A 26,781-nucleotide genomic window follows, 5' to 3' on the forward strand; every position below is an offset into this window, starting at 1 on the left:
ACACAGGCAGGAGAAAGTGAGGTCTGCAGATGCTGGAGATCAGAGCTGAAAATGTGTTGCTGGAAAAGCGCAGCAGGTCAGGCAGCACCGAAGGAAGAGGAAATTCGACGTTTCAGGCATAAGCCCTTCATCAGGAATCCTGATGAAGGACTTATGCCCGAAACGTCGAATTTCCTCTTCCTTGGATGCTGCCTGACCTGCTGCGCTTTTCCAGCAACACATTTTCAGCTCCAAAACACAGGCATCAGGTTATGGTGAATAAGGTTGAAAGTCACCTGGTTGAGATGGAACAGAGGGTAGGAGGAGTTCAAACTGGCAATGTCCATGAGTGAGGCTGAAGCTGCACAACAATCATTGGAGGCTCAGGCATTGGTGAAGGAAATTGGACTTTTAGGTCAAACCCAAATAATGTTCTGCAAATGTATTCCCCTGACACTGTGAAGGAAGGAAATGGTACTCCCAGTCAGATATTCTACTTGGTGACACATAGGAAACTGGATGTATTTGAGCCAAGACTAGAAACTCCAATGATCTGGCATTTGAAGGCTGCGTTGAGGACAAATTGCTTGTTATGGAACTCAGGCACCTCAATGTGAGTGAGCAGGGGGCATTCATGATGGAACATTGGGAAATCCAGAAAGGGCTACAGATTTTTGAATAAGTCCTCAGCAGATCTTTGAGTTGCCTCAATGCCAGTGGAATACAGAATTCCTGCTTCATGATCTTTAGGCTGCTTGTGTATTGAAATCACATGGTACATTTTAAAAAAAAAACTGATTGAACTATGTTTGAAAATGTAAGGATATTCAGCTAAAAATGTAAATGTGCAAGCATGTATAACGTAGATATTGGCCAATAGTGTGTTAGAATTTGAGAGTAATAGTCATTTCCTGTCTCGATGCATTACACCTTTGAGTTGGCCAGGAAACATTCAGTCACACAGATAACCTGAAAGACTGGAGTTGGTCACTCTTATTTTTGCAAATGGGGTCATTATTTTCTTAAAGGCCAAGAATTTCCGGGATCAATCACATGTTCACAGCCTAGACAGCATAAAGTTGACCATCCAGGCTTGGTTCCAATTTAATATCATCTTGTGAATAAATATTGAGCTGTAGAGCATTTTTACACACAATCCAGTATAATAATTAATGTAATAGAACTCATTGTTGCAAACTAAATTCCTGTGTAAATATGAGTGAAGTTACAGCTGCTGGACAATCATAGAGGAAACTTGCAAACATTCAAAGCTCCACACACACTGTATGTGGCTTCTACTCCCAGAAGGAACTACTCCTGATGGATCTTGGAAGAGTGTGCAACAGCAAGAAAACCTATGAGGAATGTTGCTCTTGGGAGAGTTTGGTGGTACATGTCTTAGTATTCTGTTAAACTTAATTGAATCTCTCCTTTTATATTGATTTCATGAGCAAGATCATATTATTTCATCCCCTTTCCTTTTATCCAAGGGAATACCATTGCCTGAAACTTCCTATCCAAATAATTCATCACCTTGACTTGGAGCTATATCGTAGTTCCTTCAGTGTCACTGGGTCAACATTATACTTCCTCCTAACAACATGTGGCTCTACCTCCACCAGTTCAAGATGGCAGCGTATCACAACCTTCTCAAGGGTAAGTAGGAGAGGACAATCGATGCTGGCCCAGTCTGCAATGCTCACATCCTATGAATGAGAAAGCAACCACTATTAATGAAACTCTCTAATTGCCACCTCCTTCTAAATTCTAAAACTTCCACGAATCCATGACAAGCTCCACTGATAACTCAAACTTTTCACTCAGCTTCAGTTCACAAATGTACAGTTTTAATCACACTGACTGATCACTCTCTCATCCATTGTGGAAGAGCTAAAATTTCTGCTCCACCTTGCGTCGTTACGAAATTACTTCAAGATCTTCATTTCCAACTCATCCAAATGCTCCACCCTTCCTGAAAGATTTCTCCTACCCAGAAGTTTGGCTCCACTCCAGATGCATTCTCTATGTGCTCTTCAACTGTATTCCTTGATTTAGGTTGGTATCCATTGCTTCAATAGTCATTTGTCATCCTATGGAGCAAATGCTACCACATGATGGGATAATAGTTACTAATAGAAAGCCAAGTTGTGGTTAAAATATATAAATCTTATGAAGTCAAAAATGTTTTTAAATTAAGAAAACCAAATGCAGGCAAAAGTCAGGGCTCTGCAAGCGTATAGACCACATTCCCATGAAACTAAAATACTCGGAACAAATATGCAATCGAGTTATAATTTTATTTTAATTGCAGTTTCAATTTTAATGGAAGTTGGACAAGGACAAGTGACTACCTGTAATTCATTTTCAAGAAATGAGCCCATCACTGAAACGTTTAAAAGCTGTATTGACAAAGCTGAGACACAGGGGAAGTAAGGAATATGAAAAGGGTACAAGGCATGCAGAAGTACAAACAGAATATTGCATTTGAGGCTTGAGAGGAATCGAGGTCATAACCGTGTCAATGAAATAAAGGCAAGAACTTCTGTGACTAATAGAAATCAGTTGGAGATTGGATGTGAGGTAGCAATGACCTTTCTGATCATAAGGCTTTTCACGTATGTTCTTCAGGATTATGAGAAATTAAAAGATGACAATAAACTAAAAATGCTGGGATTCTGAAATAGAAACACAACGTGTTACAAAAATACAGCAGGGCAGTTAGCAACAGTGAAGTAAACTTGCAGTTACAGAGAGGCGGAGGGAGGATAATTAATTGGTTAAATGCATATAAATGCATTCCTGATGAAGGGCTTATGCCCGAAACGTTGAATCTCCTGTTCCTTGGATGCTGCCTGACCCGCTGCGCTTTTCCAGCAACACATTTTCAGGTCTGATCTCCAGCATCTGCAGACCTCATTTTCTCCTTTTAAATGCATATAAAAGAAAGATTTATAAAATTTGAAATTATCTCAGTTTGGGATATTGTTGCACGAGTTTCTCAGGGGAATGTCTTAAGCCCAACCATCTTCAGCTGCTTCATCAATGACGTTTCTACTATTCTCAGATCAGAGTAGGAGGTGTTTGCTGGTGATAGCACAATGCTCAGCATCATTTTTGACTTCCTCTGCTGAAGTAATCCATGTGCAGATCTGGAAAGAACTTGGAAACACACAGGAAAGGTGACACATGGCATTCATATCACATAAGTGCCAGGCTTCTTTTCAACAAGAGAGGATTACATTCTTGTGTGGCTTGACATTCAATTCCATGTTCTTTTAGTATCGTTTGGTCAAGACCTGGAACTCCATCCCTTACAACATTTACCAAGACCACATAGACTGCAGTGGTTCAAGAAGGCAGTTCTCTGGCACCTTAGAGTCAACCTTCTTAAGAGCAATGAGGGATGGGCAATGACTATCGCTACCTACACTCCCTGCAATCAGCCCTACCCCAGCTCAGGACAGCACTCTCACAGACCTGCAAAGGACCCCTGCTGTTCTTCATCTACAGAAGAATCCACAAACTCAACAAACAGTTCTTCCTAGCCCTATCAGAGATTAAAGACAGTAAGTACCAAAAACTTTCATGTACTTACCCCCACACTCGTGGCCCCTCAACTATTCCAGAATCTTCCACAGGCCTGTCGGACGCCATTACACATGTGGCCTCCACAGCGCCCGCGGCACCAAAGGCCGCCGCCCACCGTGACGTCACTTCCGCCCCCACCGACCTCGGAGCCCCCGCGATCGCCGCCCCTACAACTGCCCCGGTGACCACCACACACACAACCGCTTCCACAATCGCCGACGGACCCGCGACCCACGCGGCCACCGGGAATGACCACCACTCCTCCGTCGCCGCAACCATTTCCGCCCCTCCGGTTGCCGTCGACGCAGCCACTTCCGCCCCCACTGACATCACTAACCTGCAGGAGCACAAATCCTCAGGTTTCCCCGCCCCCACGCCGTCTTTCGTCACTACGCATAACCCCGCCCCCACGCCATCTCCCGTCGCTTCACGTAACCCCGCCCCCACGCTTATTTCCGTCACGACGCATGACCCCGCCCCCACGTCGAGTAACGTCACCACGTCTAACTCCGCCCCTACTTCGATCTCTGTCCCCGCCCCTAACCCCGCCCCCAGCTCCAGCTCCAGCTCCAGTCCCACACCAGGTCCTAGCTCCCAGCCTTGCCGGATTTTCACCATCCCTCCAGATCTCCCCCTCTCTGAGGATGAAAAATCAGTCCTCAGCAGGGGCCTCACCTTCGTTCCCCTACGCCCTCGGATTAATGAGTTCAACACGCGGCGAGATATTGAACAATTCTTCCGCCGCCTTCGCCTCCGTGCCTACTTTCACAACCAAGACTCCCGCCCACCCTCTGACGACCCCTTCTCCCGCCTCCAACACACCCCATCCACCTGGACACCCCGTGCAGGCCTCCTACCCGCCCTCGACCTCTTTATAGCCAACTGCCGCCGTGACATCAACCGACTCAACCTGTCCACCCCTCTCACCCACTCCAACCTCTCACCCTCAGAACGTGCAGCCCTCCACTCCCTCCGCTCCAATCCCAACCTCACCATCAAACCCGCAGACAAGGGAGGCGCGGTGGTAGTTTGGCGCACTGACCTGTACACCGCTGAAGCCAAACGCCAGCTCGCGGACGCCTCCTCTTATCGCCCCCTTGACCACGACCCCACCTCCCACCACCAAACCATCATCTCCCAGACCATCCAGGACCTCATCACCTCAGGGGATCTCCCATCCACCGCCTCCAACCTCATAGTCCCACAACCCCGCACCGCCCGTTTCTACCTCCTGCCCAAAATCCACAAACCTGCCTGCCCCGGCCGACCCATTGTCTCAGCCTGCTCCTGCCCCACCGAACTCATCTCCCAATACCTCGACACGGTCCTGTCCCCTTTAGTCCAAGAACTCCCCACCTACGTTCGGGACACCACCCACGCCCTCCACCTCCTCCAGGATTTTCGCTTCCCCGGTCCCCAACGCCTTATTTTCACTATGGACATCCAGTCCCTGTACACCTCCATCCCCCATCACGAAGGACTCAAAGCCCTCCGCTTCTTCCTTTCCCGCCGCACTAACCAGTACCCTTCCACTGACACCCTCCTTCGACTGACTGAACTGGTCCTCACCCTGAATAACTTCTCTTTTCAATCCTCCCACTTCCTCCAAACTAAAGGAGTTGCCATGGGCACCCGCATGGGCCCCAGCTATGCCTGCCTCTTCGTAGGATATGTGGAACAGTCCATCTTCCGCAACTACACTGGCACCACCCCCCACCTTTTCCTCCGCTACATCGATGACTGTATCGGCGCTGCCTCGTGCTCCCACGAGGAGGTTGAACAGTTCATCAACTTTACTAACACCTTCCATCCCGACCTGAAATTCACCTGGACTGTCTCAGACTCCTCCCTCCCCTTCCTAGACCTTTCCATTTCTATCTCGGGCGACCGACTCAACACAGACATCTATTATAAACCGACTGACTCCCACAGCTACCTGGACTACACCTCCTCCCACCCTGCCCCCTGTAAAAACGCCATCCCATATTCCCAATTCCTTCGTCTCCGCCGCATCTGCTCCCAGGAGGACCAATTCCAACACCGCACAGCCCAGATGGCCTCCTTCTTCAAGGACCGCAGATTCCCCCCAGACGTGATCGACGATGCCCTCCACCGCATCTCCTCCACTTCCCGCTCCTCCGCCCTTGAGCCCCGCTCCTCCAACCGCCACCAAGACAGAACCCCACTGGTTCTCACCTACCACCCCACCAACCTGCGCATACAACGTATTATCCGCCGCCATTTCCGCCACCTCCAAACGGACCCCACCACCAAGGATATATTTCCCTCCCCTCCCCTATCAGCGTTCCGCAAGGACCACTCCCTTCGTGACTCCCTTGTCAGATCCACACCCCCCACCAACCCAACCTCCACCCCCGGCACCTTCCCCTGCAACCGCAGGAAATGTAAAACTTGCGCCCACACCTCCACACTCACTTCCCTCCAAGGCCCCAAGGGATCCTTCCATATCCGCCACAAGTTCACCTGTACCTCCACACACATCATCTATTGCATCCGCTGCACCCGATGTGGCCTCCTCTATATTGGTGAGACAGGCCGCTTACTTGCGGAACGCTTCAGAGAACACCTCTGGGCCGCCCGAACCAACCAACCCAATCACCCCGTGGCTCAACACTTTAACTCCCCCTCCCACTCCACCGAGGACATGCAGGTCCTTGGACTCCTCCACCGGCAGAACACAACTACACGACGGCTGGAGGAGGAGCGCCTCATCTTCCGCCTGGGAACCCTCCAACCACAAGGTATGAATTCAGATTTCTCCAGCTTCCTCATTTCCCCTCCCCCCACCTTGTCTCAGTCGGTTCCCTCAACTCAGCACCGCCCTCCTAACCTGCAATCCTCTTCCTGACCTCTCCGCCCCCACCCCACTCCGGCCTATCACCCTCACCTTGACCTCCTTCCACCTATCCCACCTCCATCGCCCCTCCCCCTAGTCCCTCCTCCCTACCTTTTATCTCAGCCGGCTTGGCTCTCTCTCTCTTATTCCTGATGAAGGGCTTATGCTCGAAACGTCGAATTCTCTATTCCTGAGATGCTGCCTAACCTGCTGTGCTTTGACCAGCAACACATTTGCAGCTGTGATCTCCAGCATCTGCAGACCTCATTTTTTACTCAATGACTATTGGTCCAATCCGCAATTCCCATACCTATGAATAAATAAAGAAACAATGATAGACATTTTCAAATTCATGAGGGTCTAGGCAGAGTGGAAAAGGAGAAGATGTTTCCACTCATAAAAATGCTGAAAATCATAAAGTTCAGTTTTGAAACATATTCACTTAGCAAGTAGTTACAGTAGGTCCTGCACTTCCTGGAAATAAGGTGGATGCAGATTCAATGAAAGCACTCAAGAGGGCATTGGATGATTATTTAAATAGAAACAATGTACAGCATAATAGGGAAAAGACAGGAGAATACAACTAAGCGAAAATGCTCAGAGAGCTGGGGCAGATTAAGACCATAAGACCATAAAACATAGGAGTGAAAGTAAGGCCATTCGGCCCATCGAGTCCACTCTGCCATCATTTAGTGTCCTGGCCTCCACTGCACTCTACGGCAATGAATTCCACAGGCCCACCACTCTCTGGCTGAAGAAATGTCTCCGCATTTCTGTTCTGAATTTACCCCCTCTAATTTTAAGGCTGTGTCCATAGGTCCTAGTCTCCTCGCCTAACGGAAACAATTTCCTAGCGTCCACCCTTTCCAAGCCATGTATTATCTTGTACGTCTCTTTTAAGTCTCCCCTTAATCTTCTAAACTCCAATGAATACAATCCCAGGATCCTCAGCCGTTCCTCGTATGTTAGACCAACCATTCCAGGGATCATCCGTGTGAATCTCCGCTGGACACGTTCCAGTGCCAGTATGTCCTTCCTGAGGTGTGGGGACCAAAACTGGACACAGTACTCCAAATGGGGCCTAACCAGAGCTTTATAAAGTCTCAGTAGCACAACGGTGCTTTTATATTCCAACCTTCTTGAGATAAGTGACAACATTGCATTCGCTTTCTTAATCACGGACTCAACCTGCATGTTTACCTTTACGGAATCCTCGACTAGCACTCCCAGATACCTTTGTACTTTGGCTTAACAAATTTTCTCACCGTTTAGAAAGTAGTCTATGCTTTTATTCTTTTTGCCAAAGTGCAAGACCTCGCATTTGCTCACGTTGAATTTCATCAGCCATTTGCTGAACCACTCTCCCAAACTGTCTAGATCCTTCTGCAGCCTCCCCACTCCCTCAGTACTACCTGCCTGTCCACCTAACTTCGTATCATCAGCAAACTTCACTAGAATGCCCCCAGTCCCTTTCTCCAGATCATTAATATATAATGCGAACAGCTGTGGCCCCAACACTGAACCCTGCGGGACACCACTTGTCACCGGCTGCCATTCTGAAAAAGAACCTTTTATCCCAACTCTCTGCCTTCTGTCAGACAGCCAATCCTCAATCCATCCCAGTAGCTCACCTTGAACACCATGGGCCCTCCCCTTGCTCAGCAGCCTCCCATGTGGCACCTTATCAATGGCCTTTTGGAAGTCTAGATAGACCACATCCACTGAGTTTCCCTGGTCTAACCTACTTGTCACCTCTTCAAAGAATTCCAACGGGTTTATCAGGCATGACCTCCCCTTACTAAATCCATGTTGACTTGTTCTAATCAGACTGGGCACTCTTCCAAGATGAGCCTTCTGCATTGTAACACTTCTGTGATTCTGTGAAATGCACTCACCTTTCTCAGTTCTCTATCCAAAGCATGCAGTATCATAACAAAATGCTATTGAAGATGTGAAAGAAGTATACATGCCACCATACAAGTTGGACCAGTGTAAACTGTTGGGTGGCATGGTGGCTCAGTGGTTAGCACAGTTGCCTCACAATGCCAAGAACCTGGGCTTGATCCCTGGCTTGGGCAACTGTCTGTGTGGAACAAAGAAAATTTAAGGCTCAGGAACTGCCCCTTCACATCTCCAAGCCTGAGCTGATCCAAATCCACTGTTTAAACCTGTTACCTAATTCCTAAGCATCTGTATCCCTCTTCTCCCCACCTACTTATGCATCTGCCAAGATGCATCTTAAATGAATATACTGTGCCTGCCTCTACTATCTCTGCTGGCAATGTGTTCCAGGCACCTACCACCCTCTGTGTAAAGTACTTGCCACGTGTATCTCCCTTAAACTTTTCACCTCTCACCTTGAAAGCGTGACCTCTCATCATTGAATCCATCACCCTGGGAAAAAGCTTATCTCTATCTATCCTGTCTATACCCTTCACGATTTTGTAGACCTCAACTAGGTCTCCCCTCAATGTCCTTTTTTCTAATGAAAACAATCCTAATCTACTCAACCTCTCTTCATAGCTAGCACCTTCCATACCAGGCAACATCCTTGTAAACCTTCTCTGCACCCTTTCCAAAGTGTTCACATCCTTTGGTAATGTGGCGACCAGAACTGTACACAGGATTCTAAATGCGGCTGAACCAATGTACAATTTAACATGGAGCTCTTATACTCCAGACCCCCTTCGATGAAGGCAAACATACCATATGCCTTCTTGACCACTCTATCCTCCTGTGCAGCAACCTTCAGGGTACAATGGACCTGAACTTCCAGATCTCTCTGCCCATCAACTTTTCCCAAGGCTCTTCCGTTTACTGTATAATTCACTCTAGAATTAGACTTCCCAAAATGCATCACCTCATATTTGCCTGGATTGAACTCCATCTGCCACATCTCTGTCCAACTCTCCAGTCTATCTATTTTCACCTGTACTCTCTGACAGTCCCTTATGCTTTCTTCTACTCCACCAATCTTCGTGGCATCTGCAAACTTGCTGATCATACCAACTGTGCCCTCTTCCAGATCATTGATGTATATCACAAACAACAGTGGCCCTAGCACTGACCCCTGTGGAACACCACTGGTCACCTTTCTCCATTTCAAGAAACTCCCTTCAACTACTACTCTCTGCATCCTGTTGCCCAACCAGTTCTTTATCCACCTAGCTAGAACACCCTGCACACCATGTGACTTCACTTTCTCTATTAGTTTACCATGGAGAACCTTATCATCTACCTTACTAAAGTCCATGCATATGACATCTGCAGCCCTTCCTTCATTTATCAACCTGGTCATTTCCTCAAAGAACTCTATTAAGTTGGTAAGGCACAATCTCCTCTGCACAAAACCATGTTGCCCATCAATGCTAAGCCCATTCTTTTCCAAATATAAATAGATATTATCTCTCAGTACTTTCTCCAGCAACTTTTCTACCACCGATGCTAGTCCCATTGGTCAGTAGTTACCTCGAATATCCCTGTTACTCTTCTTGTATAGGGGAACAACATTGGCAACTCTCGAGCCCTCTAGCACCTTACCTGTATTTAAGGATGCCACAAAGATATCTGTCAGGGACCCAGCTATTTCCTCTCTCACCTCCCTCAGCAAACTGAGATAGATCAAATCCAGTCTTGGGGATTTGTCCACCTTAATACCCTTTAGCCTACCCAACACATCTTCCCTACTATGTCAACATGATCCAGAGTAATCAAACTTCTGTCTCTAATCTCAACATTCATCATGTCCCTCTCCTCAGTAAACACTGATGCAAAGTAATCATTCAGAATCTCACCCATTCTCTCAGGTTCGACACACAGCCTTCCTTCATTATCCTTTAGTGGACCAATCTTTTCTCTAGTTACCCGCTTACTTCTATAAGAATAAAAGGCTTTGGAATTCTCCTTAATTCCAAAGCTATTTCATGACCCCTTTTAGCCTGCTTGATTCATCATTTAAAACTGGTCCTATTCTCCAATTATTCCTCCAGGGCCCATTCTGTTTTTAGCTGCCTGTATGCTTCCCTTTTCCTCTTGGCTAATCGTACGATTTCTCCAGTCATCCATGGTTCACAAATCTTGCCTTTCCTACCCTTTGCTTTCAATGGAACATGCCTATCCTGCACTACCTTTAACCTATCTTTGAAAGCCTCCCACGTCTCAAATGTGGACTTCACTTCAAATAGCTATGTCAAATCTATATTTTCCAGCTCCTGCCTAATTTTGATATAATTGACCTTGGCCCAGTTTAGTACTCATCCCTTAGGACCACTCCCATCTTTGTCTATGAGTATTCTAAAACTTACAGAATTGTGGTCACTGTTCCCAAAGAAATCCCCACCGCAACTTTTACCACTTGGCCTGGCTCATTTCCCAAAACCAGGTTCAATATGGCCCCCTCCCTCGTCAGACTATTGACATACTGCTCTAGGAAACTCTCCTGGACGTTTCTTACAAATTCTGCCACACCCAGACCTCTGACACTAAATATATCCCAGTCAATGTTGGGAAAATTAAAATCTCCCATCACCACCACCCTGTTGCCTCGACATCTTTCCATAATCTGTTTACCTGTTTGGTCTTCAACCACCTTTGGGAGGCCTGTAGTACAGACCCCAACAATGTAACTGCACCCTTCTTATTTCTCAGCTCCACCCATAATACCTCACTACTCAAGCCCTCCATTGTGTCCTCCTTTATCACAGGCATGATATCACCCTAGACCAGCAATGCAACTCCTCTCCCCCTTTTACTTCCCTCCCTGTCCTGTCTGAAGCATCTATATCATGGAACATTTAGTTGCCAATCATGCCCTTCCTTCAACCAAGTCTCTATGATTGCAATAATGTCATACTCCCAAGCACCAATCCAAGCCCTAAATTTATCTGCCTTACCCATATACTCATTGCATTAAAGTGTATGCACTTCAGGCCACCAGTTCTTTTGCTACACAAGCACATTGTACTATTCAAATTACTTCAGGGTAGCAGAACAGAGCGCAAAATACAGTGTTACAGCTGCAGAGAAGGTGGAGAGAGCGAGAGAGAGAGAGAGAGAGAGAGATCAAAATTAATAATGGGGAGGTCCATTCAAAAATCTGACAACAGCGGGGAAGAACCTGGTTTAGAATGTTTGCATGTATATATTCAAATTTTTATGCCTAACAGAAGAGAGTGGAAGACAATATAACTGGGATGGGAGGGCTCTTTGATTATGTTGGTTGCTTTCCCAAGGCAGCAGTGAGTATAGATGGAGTCGATGGATGGAAGGCTGGTTTGTGTGATGGACTGGGCTGCTTCTTGTTGTCTTTGGAAGTCATTAATATAGGTCAACAAAAGTAGAGTCCTTATATCAACACTTGGATAATTTCACTGCACACCTTCTTCCATTACAGAAAACAACTATTTACCATGATTCTCTTTCATGATGCTCATCCAAATTTCTCTCAATGTTACCTCTGCCCCTTTATGCAATGAGTTTTAAATTTGTTGATAAACACATTATCAAATGCCTTTTTGAAACCCTATATGTCACAGTGACAGGATTACCCAACACCCCTCTCTGTTACTTTATTAAACAACTTGATCAAGTTAACTTAATACAATTAGCCTTAGGAATTCAAAACAACTTAAGATGTACGTTTGTTGAAGAGATTGTTAATTTTGTTTCATATTATTGTTTTTAAACATTTTCTCATCATTGAAGTTGCTTTCAGCACAATCTTTCCATTTACTCATATTCTTAGCCGTCATTATTATTTATTCAGCTTCTCTTCTATTGTGACTTACTACCAATGATTCCTCATGTGCCGACACTTCTCATATCTCTCTCATTCTCTCTCTTTCTCTCCAAAGTCTGTCTCCACCTATCCGCTCACCACACCCAACCCCAACCCATCTTCAGGGTAAATGCTACCTTTTCCTAGCTGTTATCAGTTCTGATGGAGAGTCACTGGAACTAATCAGATCTGTTAGGTCTGATTTCTACCCACAAATGCTGCGAGACCTGCTGAGTTTCTTCAGCAATTTCTGTTTTTGCTACAGATCTTCAGCATCTGCAGTTCATTATGTTATTGGATTAATTTTAAACTGATTGACTGTGTTTGACTCTTTCTTGAACAGTGTGTATCATTTACAATTAGAACAGTACCCACAAGAACAGGCCTTTCAGCCCACCATATCTATGCCGACCATAATGATTTTCGAAACTAATCCCATCTCCCTGCACATGGTCTGTATCCTTCTATCCCCTGCCTGTTTGTATGTCAGTCTAAATGCCTCTTAAACTTTGCTAAAGTATCTACTTGCCCCCTGATAGCGTGTTCAGGCACCAATTACCTTCTGTAAAAATACTTGCCTTGCGCATTTACTTGAAACTTTACTCTCTCACCTTACCCCACATCCCCCCTAAAATTTGGCATTTTGACCCTGGGAAAGAAACTCCAACTTCTCACCTTATCCATGCCTCTCATAGTCTTATACTTCTCTATCAGATTGCCCCTCAGCTTCTGACGTTCTAGCAAAACCAATTGAAGTTTGTCCAACCTCTCCTTATAGCTAATACACTCCAGTCTAGGCATAGTTCTGGTAAATGTCTTCTGCACCAATCCAAACTCTCCACATCCTTCCTTTAGTGCCATGACCAGAAAAGCACACAGCATTCCAAATATGGCCTAACCAAAGTCTTAGACAGTTGCAACATGACTTGTCAACTTTTATACTCAGTGCCCTGACCAATGAAGGCAAGCATGTTGTATGGCTTCCTAACCAGCTTATCCAATTGTGCTGCCTCTTTCAGAGAGCTATGACTTGGACCCCAAGATCCCCCTTATTTTAACGTTCCTCAGGGCCCAGCCATTTACTATAGACTTTTCTTTTATATTTGATCTTCCAAAATACATCACCTCACATTTGTTTAGATTTTTTGGGGGCGGCACAGTGGCTCAGTGGTTAGCACTGCAGCCTCACAGCACCAGGGTCCTTGGGCGACTGTCTGTGTGGAGTTTGCACATTCTTCCAGTGTCTGTGTGGGTTTCCTCTGGGTGCTCCAGTTTCCTCCCATAGTCCAAATATGTGCAGGTCAGGTGAATTGGCCATGCTAAATTGCCCATTGTGTTAGATGCATTATTCAGAGGGAAATGGGTCTGGGTGAGTTTCTCTTCGGAGGGTCAGTGTGGACATGTTGGGCCGAAGGGCTTGTTTCCATACTGTATGGAATCTAATCTAATCATAACCTCCAGTTGCCATTTCTCCATGCAACTTTCCAGCTGATCTATATTCTGGATTAGTGGTGCTGGAAGAGCACAGCAGTTCATCCAAGGAGCAGCGAAATTAATGTTTTGGGCAAAAGCCCTTCATCAGGAATATAGGCAGAGAGCCTGAAACGTGGAGAGATAAGCTAGAGGAGGGTGGGGTGGGGAGAAAGCAGGATAAAGTACATGGTTGAAGAGCTTCAGGGCAGAGGAAATGAGCTGGGAGTTGCAGTGGGAGAGGGACTCCCTGAGATTCTTGTAGAGAGAGGAGGAAAACTTCTTCAAGGCAGGCATCCTTGGAAGAGGATTCGCAGTAGGGTTAAAATCAACGAGGTAAAAACAATGACAGCAGATGCTGGAAACCAGATTCTGGATCAGTGGTGCTTGAAGAGCACAGCCATTCAGGCAGTATCCAAGGAGCAGTAAAATCGACGTTTTGGGCAAAAGCCCTTCATCAGGAATAAAGGCACCACTAATCCAGAATCTGGTTTCCAGCATCTGCAGTCATTGTTTTTACCTCGTTGATTTTAACCCTACTGTGAATCCTCTTGCAAGGATGCATGCCTTGAAGAAGTTTTCCTCCTCTCTCTACAAGAATCTCAGGGAGTCTGTCTCCCACTGCAATTCCCAGCTCATTTCCTCTGCCCTGAAGCTCTTCAACCATGTACTCTATGCTACTTTCTCCCCACCCCCACCCTCCTCTAGCTTATCTCTCCACACTTCTGGCTCTCTGCCTTTATTCCTCATGGAGGGCTTTTGCCCGAAACGTCGATTTTGCTGCTCCTTGGATGCTGCCTGAACGGCTGTGCTCTTCCAGCACCACTGATCCAGAATCTGGTTTCCAGCATCTGCAGTCATTGTTTTTACCCAGCTGATCTATAGCCTGCTGCAACCTTTGAGATCCTTCCTCACTGTCCACAACTTCACTAATTTTCATGCCATCTGCAAACTTACTATTCAGACCATCAATATTTTCATCCAAATCATTTATATGTAAGTATAAAACATAAAGGGCCCAGTACTGTTCCTTGCAGGACACCACTGTTCACAGACCTTCAGTCAGAAAAACGGCCCTATTAATTGGGTGTATAGGGTTCTAAAAGGGGAGAGCGAACAGCCAGAAATCGTGTTACATATTGGCACTAATGATATAGTCAAGAAAAGGATCGAGGATGTAAAAAGTGATTTCAGGGAGTTAGGATGGAAGCTACAAAGCAGGGTGAACAGAGTAGTGTTCTCTAGTTTACTACCGGTGCCACGAGAATAGCGAGGCGAGGAACAGGGAGCGGGCGCAGCTTAACACTTGGCTGCGCAGTTGGTGTAGGAGGGAGGGCTTCTGATATGTAGATAATTGAGATGCCTTCTGGGGAAGGTGGGACCCTGTACAAGAAGGACGGGTTGCATCTGAACTGGAAGGGGACCAACGTCCTGGATGGAAGGTTTGCTCGAGTAGTTCGAGAGAGTTTAAACTAGTATGGCCAGGCAATGGGAACTTGAGCTGGATACCGGAGGTGATAGTTGATGCAGATGAGGCAATAGCAAGAGGTAGACCAGCTAGTGGGAAGGATTTTCCTGGGAAGGAACCAAGGGATCAGTTAAAGTGTATTTGCTTTAACTCAAGGAGTATCAGGAATACAAGTGATGAACTTAGAGCATGGATCAGTACCTGGTGCTATGATGTTGTGGCCATAACAGACATGGGTTTCTCAGGGGCAGGAATGGTTGCTTGATGTTCCAGGGTTTAGAGCATTTAAAAAGAATAGGGAGGGGGGAAAAGAGGAGGGGGTGTAGCACTACTAATCAGAGAGGGTATCACAGCTACAGAAGCTTCCATTGTCGAGGAAGATCTGGGTGGAAATTAGGAACAGCAAGGAAGCAGTCACCTCGTTAGGGGTTTACTACAGGCCCCCCAATAGCAGCAGGGAGATGGAAGAAAGCATAGGTTGGCAGATTTTGGAAAAGTGTGGACGTAGTAGGGTTGTTGTAATGGGTGACTTTAACTTTCCCAATATTGATTGGAACCTCTTTCGAGCAGAAGATTTGAATGGAGCTGTTTTTGTAAGGTGTGTTCAGGAGGGTTTCCTAACTCAGTACGTTGCCAGGCCAACGAGGAGAGAAGCCATTCTAAACTTGGTGCTCGGAAATGAGCCAGGGCAGGTATCAGATCATGTGGTGGGAGAGCATTTTGCTGATAGTGACCACAACTGCCTCACATTCTACATAGCTATGGAGAAGGAGAGGATTAGGCAAAATGGGAGGATATTTATTTGGGGAAGAGGAAACTATGATGTGATTAGACATGAGTTAAGAAGCATGGATTGGAAGCAATTATTCCATGATAAAGGCACTATAGACATATGGAGACTGTTTAAGGAACAGTTGTGAGTGATGAATAGATATGTCCCCCTGAGACAGGCAAGGGGTAAGATAAAGGAACCTTGGATGATAAGAGGAGTGGAGCTTCTCATCAAAAGGAAAAAGGTAGCTTACATAAGGTGGGTGAAGCTAGGGTCAAGCTCAGCTCTAGAGGATTACAGGCAGGTGAGGAAGGAGCTCAAAAATAGTCTGAGGAGAGCCGGGGGTGGGTATGAGAAAGGCTTGGCAGAACGGATTAGGGAGAACACAAAGGCATTTTACACTTATGTGAGGAATAAGAGAATGGTCAAAGAAAGAGTAGGGCCGATCAGGGATAGCATATGGAATTTGTGTGTGGAGTCTGGGGAGGTAGGGGAAGCCCTAAATGAGTTTTTTGCTCCTGTCTTTATGAAAGAAATGAACTTTGTAGGGAATGAAATCTTTGAAGAGCAGGTGTGCATGCTGGAATGGATAGAGATAGAGGAAGCTGATGTGCTGAAAATTTTGTCAAACATTAAGATTTACAAGTCGCCACGCCCGGACCAGATTTGTCCTCGGCTGCATTGGGAAACGAGAAATGCAATTGCTTCACCGCTTGCGAAGATCTTTGCATCCTCTCTCTCCATTGGAGTCATACCTGAGGATTGGAGAGAGGCAAATGTAATTCCTCTCTTCAAGAAAGGAAATAGGGAAATCCCTGGCAATTACAGACCAATAAGTCTCATGTCTGTTGTCTGCAAGGTGTTAGAAAGGATTCTGAGAAATAGGATTTATGACCATCTGGAAGAGCATGGCTTGATTAAATGCAGTCAACACAGCTTTGAGAGGGGCAGGTCATGCCTCACAAACCTTATCGAGTTCTTTAAGGATGTGACTAGAAAAGTTGATGAGGGTCAAGCTGTGGATGTGGTGTATATGGACTTCAGCAAGGCATTTGATAAGGTTCCCCATGGTAGGCTCATTCAGAAGGTCAGGAGGAATGGGATACAGGGGAACTTAGCTGTCGGGATACAGAATTGGCTGGCCAACAGAAGACAGCGAGTGGTAGTAGAAGGAAAATATTCTGCCTGGAAGTCTGTGGTGGGTGGTGTTCCACAGGGCTCTGTCCTTGGGCCTCTACTGTTTGTTATTTTTATTAGTGACTTGGATGAGGGGATTGAAGGATGGGTCAGCAAGTTTGCAGACGACACAAAGGTTGGAGGTGTCATTGACAGTATAGAGGGCTGTTGTAGGCTGCTGTGGGACATTGACAGGATGCAGAGATGGGCTGAGAGGTGGCAGATGGAGTTCAACCTGGATAAATGCAAGGTGATGCATTTTGGAAGGTCGAATTTGAAAGCTGAGTACAGGATTAAGGATAGGATTCTTGGCAGTGTGGAGGAACAGAGGGATCTTGGTGTGCAGGTACATAGATCCCTTAAAATAGCCACCAAAGTGGACAGGGTTATTAAGGAAGCATATGGTGTTTTCGCTTTTATTAACGGGGGATTGAGTTTAAGAGTCGTGAGATCTTGTTGCAGCTCTATAAAACTTTGGTTAGACCGCACTTGGAATACTGCGTCTAGTTCTGGTCGCCCTATTATAGGAAAGATGTGGATACTTTGGAGAGGGTTCAGAGGAGGTTTACCAAGATGCTGCCTGGACTGGAGGGCTTACCTTATGAAGAGAGGTTGACTGAGCTTGGACTTTTTTCATTGGAGAAAAGGAGGAGGAGAGGGGACCTAATTGAGATATACAAGATAATGAGAGGCATAGATAGAGCCAGAGGCTATTTCCCAGGGCAGAAATAACTAACACGAGGGGTCATAGTTTTAAGCTGGTTGGAGGAAAATATAAAGGGGATATCAGAGGCGGGTTCTTCACACAGAGAGTTGTAAGAGCATGGAATGCGTTGCCAGCAGCAGTTGTGGAAGCGAGGTCATTGGGGACCTTTAAGAGACTCCTGGACATGCATATGATCACAGAAATTTGAGGGTGCATAAATGAGGATCAGTGGTCGGCACAACATCGTGGGCTGAAGGGCCTGTTCTGTGCTGTACTGTTATGTTTTATGTTCTATATTCCATGTTCTTCTATGTTCTATGTTCTAATTACCCTCTGTTTTCATGACCAAACCAATTTGGTATCCAACTTACCAACTCAGCATGGATTCTGGACAATTTGATCTTCTGAACCCTTTGGCAAATACTGTAGTGTTTCTCCAGTCTTCCGGCACCGTTCCCATGTAATGATAATGTCAAGTTACAGAGTTCCATAATTTCCACCTTTAATTCTGTAATGAAAGAGTTAACAGAAGAGCTGCAAACTCAGAACAGTGTGGAACCAGGATGGGTGTGGGTGTACTGATCAAATTGAAGAGAACATCATTTATGTAGAATAGAACGATCTGAATTAAAATAGTGTAGTTAATCACAGCAACTGATCAAAACCAGACAGTTCATGACAGGAAGGAAATAATGACTAACTGAATAAAACCAGAAAGTGATGGCAATATTTAGCAGATCTGACAGAGAAATAGAGTTCATGTTTCAAGTTAAATACAACTCTTCTTTGGAACTGGAAGAAGGTAGAAATGTGAGCAACTTTATGTTGCTGAATAAGGGTGGGATGGAAAAGAACTGAAGGGCAGGTCTGGAACAGAGTAGATGATGGAAGAGATTAAAAAGATGTCATGGAAGAAAAAGCAAAGAGATTGGCTGTGGTCACAGCAAAAAATGAAGCACCCACAGTAATTGTGAATAGCAAAATAATGAAAAGTTCTGTTCAAAAACAAAACTGTGAAAGATAAGGTTCAAACTGGCGAGTGACAAGAAAGCAGATTCAAAGAGGGAACAGAATTAATGGTCTGAAGTTGTTAAACTCAAGTATTTATTTAAGAATAACTAAGTGACCTGCATTCAGATCAGATTAACTATTTGAGGTGTAATTATATGACTTAATTGAAATTATTGTATTTGAAAATCTCAATAAAGGTGTTGGATTTAGTGTGAGATCATGCTGGTTGTAATTCTTGGTTTCTGATTTTAAGGCAGTAAATACAAAGACTTGCCTCAGTATCTGCAGATACATCCTATCCTGTCCTGGTAATTTATCAAATGTATGTACAGGCAGCCTTTCTAAAACCTCCATGCAATCAATTAACTCTCTTAACCTCTTCCTCTTTAATTATGAGTTCAGCAATATCTGGTCCTTAGTTGGCCCACCCTTCCTACTTGCACCCCCTAAACTATGTATGCGCCTTCAGAAAACGTATGAATTCCCCCTCTCATTCTCTCTGTGTCTCTTATTTTATAGAGTCATAGGGACATACAGCACAAAAACAGATCTTTCAGCCCAACTCATCCTTAAATTAAGGGGTGGTAGGTATAGGACAGATGTTAGGGGTAGATTCTTTACACAGCAGGTTGTGAGTTCATGGAATGCCCTGCCAGTAGCAGTGGTGAACTCTCCTTCTTTATGGTCATTTAAGCGGGCATTGGATAGGCATTTGGAAGTTATTGGGCTAGTGTAGGTTAGGTAGGATTCGGTCGGCGCAACATCGAGGGCCGAAGGGCCTGTACTGCGCTGTATCTTTCTATGTTCTATGTTCTATGTTCATCCATGCTGACCAGGTTTTATAGGCTGAGCTAGTCTAATTTGCCCTTTCCTATGTGCCTGTCCAAATGTCTTTGAAATGTTGTAATTTTACCCACCTCCACATAAGGATGTTAGCGAGTCCTGAAGGTTTGATTATAAGGAGGGGCTGGATAGACTGGGATCTTTTTACCCTGGAGTGGACGAGGCTGAGGGTTGACCTTATAGAGATTTATAAAATAATGTGGGGCATGGATAAGATGTATATCAAAGGTTTTTTTTTTCTTCCCTAGGGTGGGGGAGTCCAAAGCGAGGGGATTTAGATTTAAGGTAAGAGGGGAAAGATTTAAAAATGATCTAAGGGGCAACTATTTCATGCAGAGGATGGTAAGTGTATGGAATGAGTTGCCAGAGGAAGTGGTGGAGGCTGGTAAAATTCCAACATTTAAAAGGCATCTGAATGGATATATGAATAGGAAGGAGAAAGAGAGGACTGCAGATGCTGGAGATCAGAGTCGAGAGTGTGGTGCTGGAAAAACACAGTGGGTCAGGCAACATCCGAGGAGGAGGAGAATCGACATTTCTGGCAAGAGACATTTATCAGGAAGGAGGCTTGTGAGCTGAGGGGGTGGAGAGATGAATAGAAGGGGAATGGGGCTGAAGGGGAGGTAGCTGAGAGTGCAATAGGTAGATGGAGGTGGGGGTAATGGTGATAGGTCGGAGAGGATGGTTCGGGTGGAAGATGGACAGGTAGGACAGGTCATGAGGACAGTGCTGAGCTGGAAGGTTAAACTGGGATAAGGTGAGGAGAGGGGAAATGAGGAAACTGGTGAAATCCACATTGATGCCATGGGGATGGAGGATCCCGAGGTGGAAGGTGAGGCATTCTTCCTCCTGGTGTTGGGTGGTTATGGTGTGACAGTGGAGGAGGCCCAGGACCTGCATGTCCTTGGCAGAGTAGGAGTGGGAGTTGAAGTGTTCGGCCATGGGGCAGTGGGGTTGATTGGTGTGGGTGTCCTGGAGATGTTCTCCAAAGCATTCTTTGAGAAGGGTCTAGTCTCCCCAGGGTAGAGGAGACTGCATTGGGAGCAACGGATACAATAAATGACATTGGTGGATGTGAAAGGCTCCTTTGGGGCCTTGGATGGAGGTGAGGGAGGAGGTGTGGGCCCAGGTTTTGCAATTCCTGCTGTGGCAGGGGATGGTGCCAGGACAGGAGGATGGGTTGTTGGGGGGGGCGTGGACCTGACCAGGGAGTCGCGGAGGGAATGGTCTTTCTGGAAAGTGGATATAACTCCCTCCCCACCCCTATTTGTTTTCCATAAAGACCATTCCCTCTCCTCCTCCCTTGTCAGGTACGCGCTTCCCACCAACCCACCCTCCCCTCCCAGCACCTTCCCCTACCACCACAGGAAGTGCAAAACCTGCACCTACACCTCCCCCCTCACTTCTGCCCAAGGGCCCCAAAGGAGGCTACTACATCCATTAAAGTTTCACCTGCACTTTCACACATCGTTTACTGCATCCGTCGCTCCCGATGCAGTCTCTTGTACATTGGAAACAAACCAGGTCCCAAACTGGCCTCAGATCTGACACTGGGCCCACCACGCTGACGCAGCCGGTGCATCGTTCTGGCTTACATTGCTGCCACTGCTGCTGCTGCTTCTTGGGACCGCCATTTCAGCAAAGAAACCAACCACCATCGACCCCATGGGAACAAATGTAATCCTGCTACAACCGACACTGCTGGAAAGGGACCAATGTCGCCAAAAACAAGAAAACACAGAAAGAGCAAAAGTAAAATAAGGATAGAGAAAAAACAAAGGCAGATGGAAGTGGACCAAGCCCTGGGCTCAAGGTGAATGCCACCGTCATCTTGGCTCTATCTTGGAGCTCGCAGGAATGGTATGGTGAAGATAAAATTGGCTGGAGGCCTGGAGAAGCAAGCAGTGAATGACTAGTGCCAACTATTCACCATGACTTCCATGTCAGGAATTTGGTGCCATCTTGGTTCTTGGTAAAGGGGAGGGGAATAGGAAACTGTGTAAAAATGAGCCAAGTTGGGCAAGCAATGAGCTGCAAACATACAGAAATAATGTAATGGAGCATCATTAGTGAAATTGCATTTTTCTTTTCACAAACTTGAGATTCTGATTTCTTTTATTTTTTTTGCTGTACATTTCTACATTTCCCGTTATTTCCCACACAACAAGGGAGCAAAAAATTCAGCATAAAGTACTCAGAAATTGCTAGTGCTAATTTAATAGTGTTTGTCTTATACAACTCTTCCACGGTAAAAGCTTTTGTTTGAAACAGATAACATTATAGTGCAATTCTTTCAGTTAATAATGTGAATGTATTATTAAAAGTTATGGTCTCCCTCAGGATCATAGAGTATTAGTTTAGTTTGAAGTGCTTACGGGCAAACTCCATGCGGTGTTTCCAGAACAAGATACCATAGTGGGTTGAATAGGGCTTAACTTTACATCAAATTTTCTTTTAAAAAATATATGCCATGCATAAATTGTTTTGAAAATGAGTCTTTGTGTGATTTTAAGAAATTATTTGCTATGATCACTGAGCTTACTCACAACAATAGAAAAGATCCCAGCTACATGGAATGAAATCTATCCCTCACCTTAAATATTCTAATCATTTGGTCTATTTTTACTTTATTTAAATGTGGAATGATTGATTACTGCTTTTCAGCATTTTCAATTAGAACAGAAATTTTCAAGTGAATGTGTATATTATAAAACTGTACACGCATATTCCATTTTTAATATCTAATGCATTGTTCATAGCTAGACCAATAAAGGAAAACTATGAAACCTTTTCTTCAGCATCTTTGGATCATAGAATTCCTACAGAAGCAGGCCATTCAGCCCATTGAGTCCAAACCCATCTTTCAAAGATCACCCCACCCAGCCCGAACCCTCTACCCTATTCTTGTAGCTCTACATTTTGCATGGCTAATCCACAAAGCCAGATATCCCTGGACACTTTGGGCATTTTGGCATGGCCAATCCATCTAACATTTAAGTCTTTGGACTGTGAGAGGAAGCAGGAGCACCCGGACGAACCCCACGCGGACACTGGTAGAATGTGCAAACTCTACACAGAGCGTGACCCTCCATAGTCCATAATTGGAAGTGAAAGTTAATGCCACCATTAGTGTGACACACTGATCACTGCGCATAGAACGTTGGAATGGATGCTTGGATGACAATTCCAAAAGCTCACAAAGTGCTCATGCAACAGTTCACAAAGACAATCTTATACGCAGCTCTTTTCTTGTATATTATTGCATTACTAAACCAACTCTTAAATAATTCAATTAGCAAAATCTGATGCAGAGAAAAAGAATACGTGGTTATTCAAAATAACACAGTGATATTCTTACAATATAGAATGGGCAGCAAACCAATTCTGAGAGAATAACTCTTGTGGTATGAATCTCTTGTACAAATGAGTTCATTATGCAAAGGAATCTGGAATTCATACTCATGAGATGTCAGAAAGTAGGTTTCACCCTGAGTTATATGATAGTTCTATATTGTACCATTTCAACCTAAACAAGCCCAATCATCAAGATGCTTCAGGTGGAAACTACAAATGCATTGTGTGTTTATAATAGCAAGGTTTCCTCTGTCGTTTTTCTTAACTCGAGATTGGAATGTAAGAAAATGCATATTTAAGTACAGATGAGGCAGGTTTGATCAATTCAACAACAAGAGTGTAGATGCAGAAAGTTTAAAGTAAAAGCAGAAAATGCTGAAAATACTCAATGGAGACAGAAACAGGAAGCTAAAGTTTCAAATATGTGATTTTATTTATGTCTTAGTTGTAAGTGGATTTAAAACTGGTTAGCCAGATATCTCTGGTTTGTTCTAAGGCTAACATGCAAGAATTTGCTGCTTTAAATGGAAGCATCTAATAGTCACTTAAGATTAAACTATTTAGAGTCAGAGTCATAGAGTCAGAAACAGATCCTTTGTTCCAACTCTTCCGCGGGGAACAGATATCCTAAATAAATATAATCCAATTTGGCAACACTTGGCCTATATCCCTCTAAACCCTTCCTATTCATATACCCATTCAGATGCCTTGTAATTGGACCAGCCTTCCCACACTTCTTCTGGCAGCTCATTCCATACATTCACCGCTCTTTGCATGGAAGAGTTGCCCCTTATGTCCCTTTTAAATCTTTTCCCTCTCACCCTAAACCTATGCCCTCCAGTTATGGACTCCCCCACCCCAGGGAAAAGGTCTTGTCTATTTACACTATCCATGCCCCACATGATTTTATAAACTTCTATAATGCCATCCCTCAGCCTCCAGGGAAAACAGCCCCAGCCTGTTCAGCCTCTCCCTATAGCTCAAACCCTCCAAACCTGGCAGCATCCTTGTAAACCTTTTCTGAACCCTTTCAAGTTTCACAACATCTTTCCGATAGCACGGAGACCAGAATTCACACAGTACAGGTACACAATCCCTTATCCAAAGTTATTGGACTGATTGTTTTTTGGAATTCTGAATTTTTGGATTTCAGAATAAACAGCATTTTCGCAGTGAAATAAATAAAAATTCCCTCGCAGCAAACGCATGTGTGACTAGTACAAGTGATGAGACTCAATTGATGCCTGTCAGTGCTGGGCCACGCCACCACGTCATGTCTGAGTGACATGGTTTGAGTGGGTGTGGAGTTAGGTCACCTGTTCGCATGCCAAGATGACACTACACACTCCACAAAAACAATTTCGGATTTCAGAATTTTTGGATTTTGGAATTTTGGATAAAGGATTGTGTATCTATATTCCAAAAGTGGCCTAACCAATGTCCTGCACAGCTGCAACAGGTCCTCCCAACTCTTATACTCAATGAACTGACCCAAGTAAAGCAAGCATACCAAATACCTTCTTCAATATTCTGTCTACTTGGGGCTCCACTTTCAAAACTATGATCCCGCACTCCAAGGCCTCTTTGTTCAACAACACTCCCCAGGACCTTACCATTATCTGCATAAGTGCTGTCCTGATTTGCCTTTCCAAAATGGAACACCTCACATTAATCTAAATTAAACTCCATCTGCCACTCCTTTGATCATTGGTTCATCTGATCAAGATCCCATTGTACTTGGAGGTAACCTTCTTTGCTGTCCACTGCATCTCCAATTTTGTTGTCATCTGCAAATTTACTAACTATATCTCCTTATATAAATGACAAAAAGCGTAGACGCAACACTAACCCTTGTGGCACACCACTGGTCACAGGCCTCCAGTCTGAAAGTCAACCCTCCACCACCACCCTCTGTCTTCTACCTTTGAGCCCTTGTCATGTTTATGCACCAAGGCTATGAAAGAGCCACTGTCTTTTTGAATAATCAAATGACACAGAGTCTCACCAGCTGAAAATCTATCACTTAATTACATATTCAGAGAATGGTCTTGAGGCTCTTACTCACAATTATGAATATCCAAAGTATTGTCGGGTGGATGAAATTTGATTTTGCTCCATATCTTTACAAATTGCATCATACTTGATTTCCAACCCACAGGACCAATTGTCCATGTTTACAGTAGCTCAACAATTCACTATCTTACAGCACTTTGCTTCATATGTTAGTTTTCCGAAGAGAATATCTTCAAAGCTACTTCTCCACCTTTATAAATTGATGGCTATCCTATTTATGTTGAAAATTTGGACAGGTCCTGGTGCTCCATGGTTTCTGCAGATTTCCTGCTAAGATTACAGTGGATGATCATTAATTGTTTTAATAGTTTTTATTTTGTCATCTGTGGCTCATTGGTAGTGACATGACCTCTGATCAGAAGTCTGCAGAGTCAAGTCCAATTACAAAGAGGATGAGAATAACTGAAAGGCTTTGGTGTAATAGTATTTTAGATAGGAATGAAAACAGAATTCCATCTTCCCTCTCAGGATAATAAGTTTTTTTTTTGAGAAAGCTAATTCTTCTTAATGTTCAAGTCAATTTCTGATTTCAAGCAACTTCAGCTAAAACAAAAAGATTGCCTCATCACAGGATCAGTTAGTCATGCTCTTGCCTCTGAATCATGATTCCCATTCCAGCCTTGGGCACAAGCAATAAGGCTAACACTTCAATACAATACTGAAAAGTTGGAAGTGTTGTCTTCCAGATGAACATTAATCAGAGACCCCATCTGCCTGTTTGGTAGATATAAAATAATTAATGGTACTATTTTAAGAAAAACAGAAAGAGGTATCCTTGGTGACCAAAACACTATTTGTTCCTCAGTCGACATGTCAAAAGAATAGATCTTCTGATCATTACTGTTGAGTGTACTGTACACAAATTGCCTGTGGCATTTGGAACTGTAATTACACTTCAAAAAGTACTTCAGCTGCAAGAACATTGAGGCATCTGGGGTTGTGAAAGGTGTGATATAAAATACAAGGGATTCTTTTTTTTTTCAACATTAACACATTGCTGTTTTAGGACTTTGCTGGGTACAAATTTACTATTGCATTTCTTACTTTGCAGCTGAAATAACAGTAGCTGTAAAATGTAATTTGTGTATCCTATGGTTGTGAACATAAAAGGATCAGAAAGGAGCAGCATTCAGCCTTTCTGCTGCTGCATCATCTGAAAAGATTGTGGCTGATCTGATTGTGACCTCAAGTTCACATTCCTTCCTCCCTTAATTGCCTTTCATACCATCGAGTATCATTCTATCTCTGCCTTGAAATGTTCAAAGATTGCTTCCATCACCTTTTCAGAAAGAGAGGTTCAAACACTCACATACCTGTGAGAGAAAAAAAACATTTCACTTCTATTTGAAATGGACAACACCACTAGTGACTGCTAGATTCACCTGTAAATGTAAACATCCTCTCCATGCCTACCTACAAGACCCCTCAAAATCTTGTATGTTACAATTGTGATCTCTTACCTTTCTAAACTTCAGTATAATAAATCTAACTTGTTCAAAATTTCTTCATAAGACAAACCACCTATCAGTCTAGTAAATCTTGTATGAACACTTCTAACTTCTTGTATGCTTCTAACACTTTTATAGCCTCCTTTAAATTGGGGGGCCAATACTGTGTTCCTTATGGCATCTCACCAGTGCCCTGTTGGAAGCATAGCTCCTCACTTTTGTATTCAATTCCTCTTGCAACAACTGATTTCATTCTGTTG

This window comes from Hemiscyllium ocellatum, chromosome 1 (genome assembly GCF_020745735.1).
Source record: "Hemiscyllium ocellatum isolate sHemOce1 chromosome 1, sHemOce1.pat.X.cur, whole genome shotgun sequence".
Taxonomy (NCBI): Eukaryota; Metazoa; Chordata; class Chondrichthyes; order Orectolobiformes; family Hemiscylliidae; genus Hemiscyllium; species Hemiscyllium ocellatum.